Below are 2,549 nucleotides of genomic sequence, written 5' to 3'. Positions count from 1 at the left end.
CACGGCCGTGTCTCCTCCTGTGGTGTGAGAATGACCTAAGGCAAGCCTGTGTGCCTGGCCGTGTGGATTAGAAAAACCTGTGTTTCAAGGACTCAGTTGGTGATTAGATGTTAAAAACTAAAATTTTTAAAGAAATCAATACTGTTAGTGCTCGGGTTGCCTCCCGATAAGCGCTTATTTATAGTTTAAGCTTGACTTACCTCTCTTTTGCATGGTCATGGTGGTGCGAGGAGTTTACACTCCTCATCCCTACTATCAGTTTTATCAAAATAAGATTTTAGACGGGTACTATTTACCTTAAAAGTGCCAAATTTGGAGTGAATTACCTCAACTGTACCATATGAAAATATGTTGAGTACCGTAAGAGGGATTGCTCCATTAGGTTCAGAAGTGGCAATACAAGGATTTGCTGCATCTAGTAGTACTTTGTCTCCAACCTTAAGTTTAGTTGGTGAAATATTAAGCTTGTCATGGCGTGGTTTTGGTTTATCGTGTGATTTTGGTTTCTTTGTCCGTCATTCATCTAGTTCCTCGACCTGTAGCTTTCGTTCTTCATAGATGGGTCCTTTGTCGTTATTGGAATATGGCTCATGTGTGTTTCTTGAACGTGTTTTCTACACAGAAGGTTTCACCACATGATCAGCGCTAATAGAATTTTGATCTTGAGGAGTAACTAAGTCATCACCCACACGAAGTGTGAGTTCACTTGTACCAAATTCAATAACGGTTCTAGCAGTTGCTAAAAAGGGCCTTCCTAGAATTAAAGGTGTGTCACTACCCTCTTCTATGTCTAGAACAACAAAATCGATTGGGAATATAAATTTATCAATTTTTACAAGCACATCTTCAAAGATACTCCAGGAAATCTGATAGTTTTATCAGCTAGCTAAATACTCATCCTAGTTTGTTTGGGTTTCCCAAGACCTAGTTGTTTAAACATTTTGTAGGGCATGACATTAATACTAACCCCTAAATCAGCCAAAGCATTTTTAACATTTAAGCTACCAATTAAACAAGGAATCGTAAAACTCCCTGGATCTTTCAATTTGTTTGCCAGCTTATCTTGTATTATGGCTGAGCAAACTACATTTAACTCCACATACGACACTTCATCCAACTTCCGCTTGTTTGTTAAAAGCTCCTTTAAGAATTTGACTGCATTTGGCATCTGCGAAAGAGCTTCAATAAATGGTAAGTTAATATGTAATTTTTTTAATAATTTAAGGAATTTACCGAATTGTTCGTCTGTGTGGTCTTTCCTTGTCGTATTGGGGTATGGAACACAAGGTTTGTACTCTTTACTTGCCGGTGTTTGCTCACTGTGGTCTACCTCACTTTTTCTTTTACTTACCACAATTCCTTACCTCAGTTTTGGTTCAAGTTCAACTAGCCCTTCCTCATTTTGAATGGTAATTGCATTGAGCTATTCCCTTGGGTTAGATTCAGTGTTACTCAGCAAACTACCTTATGGTCGTTCAGAAATCAATTTGGTGAGTTGACCTATCTGAGTTTCGAGCCCTTGGATCGACACTTGTTGATTCTTAAGTGCTATTTCAGTATCCTAAAAGCGAGTTTCTGACACCGAGATAAACTTTGTTAGCATCTCCTTAAGGCTCAGCTTCTTTTCCTATTGGTAAGGTGGTTGTTGAAAACCCAGATGATGTTGTGGCCTTTAATTCCCTTGACCACCCCATGAAAAGTTGGAATGGTTCCTCCAACCTGCATTATATGTGTTACTATATGGGCTATTTTGAGATCTAAAATTATTATTACCCATATATTGAACTTGTTCCTCCTCGGTGCTAGGGTTGAAGGGTTGATATTCTCTGTACGCTCCTCCTCCGTTTGAATCACACGTCATCACTGGATGTACCTAAGTAAAACTACACAAACTGTCAATCTTTTTATTTAAGGGTTTTACCTGGTTAGATAGCATAGTAACCACATTGAGGTTGAAAACACCTGCTGCTTTCGTCGGCTTTGTTCTAATGACTTGCCACTGATAGTTATTTAGTGACATCTCTTCAATAAATTCGTAAGCCACTTCAGGTGTTTTATTATTGATAGTCCCACCAGCAGTTGCGTTAATCATCTGTCTAGTTGAAGGATTCATGCCATTGTGAAATGTTTGAACCTGCAACCATAAGGGCAGCCCATGGTGAGGGCATCTTCTCAAGAGATTCTTGTATCTCTCCCATGCATCATAGAGTGTCTCTAGATTCATCCGCACAAAAGAAGAGATATCATTCTTCAATTTAGCCGTTTTAGCCAGCAAAAAATATTTAAGTACAAATTTTCGGTCATTTGTTCCCAAGTAGTGATTGACCCTCGTGGTAACGAGTTCAACCACTATTTTTCTTTGTTCCTTAACGAAAAGGGAAACAACCGAAGGCGAATGCCATCATTAGAAATGGAATTGATTTTAAAAGTGTCACAAAACTCTAGGAAATTCACCAAATGAGTGTTTGGGTCCTCATCCTGCAAACCATCAAACTGAACAAACTATTGGATCATTTGAATTGTGTTAGGTTTCAGTTCAAAATTATTTG

The 2,549-nt window shown here is 38.6% G+C and overlaps 1 non-coding gene across 1 annotated transcript; it reads left to right on the top strand.

Annotated features, from left to right (window-relative positions):
• Nucleotides 1–2,150: 2,150 nt before the first annotated feature.
• Nucleotides 2,151–2,257, top strand: LOC128288575 (small nucleolar RNA R71). The gene has a single exon (XR_008278772.1). It is a non-coding gene; the product is annotated as a small nucleolar RNA R71 (small nucleolar RNA).
• The last annotated feature ends 292 nt before the right edge of the window (nt 2,258–2,549 follow it).

Source organism: Gossypium arboreum, unplaced genomic scaffold (genome assembly GCF_025698485.1).
Source record: "Gossypium arboreum isolate Shixiya-1 unplaced genomic scaffold, ASM2569848v2 Contig00234, whole genome shotgun sequence".
Classification (NCBI taxonomy): Eukaryota; Viridiplantae; Streptophyta; class Magnoliopsida; order Malvales; family Malvaceae; genus Gossypium; species Gossypium arboreum.
Note: the sequence above shows the minus strand (reverse complement) of the source record. Positions and strands in the feature narration are given on the sequence as shown.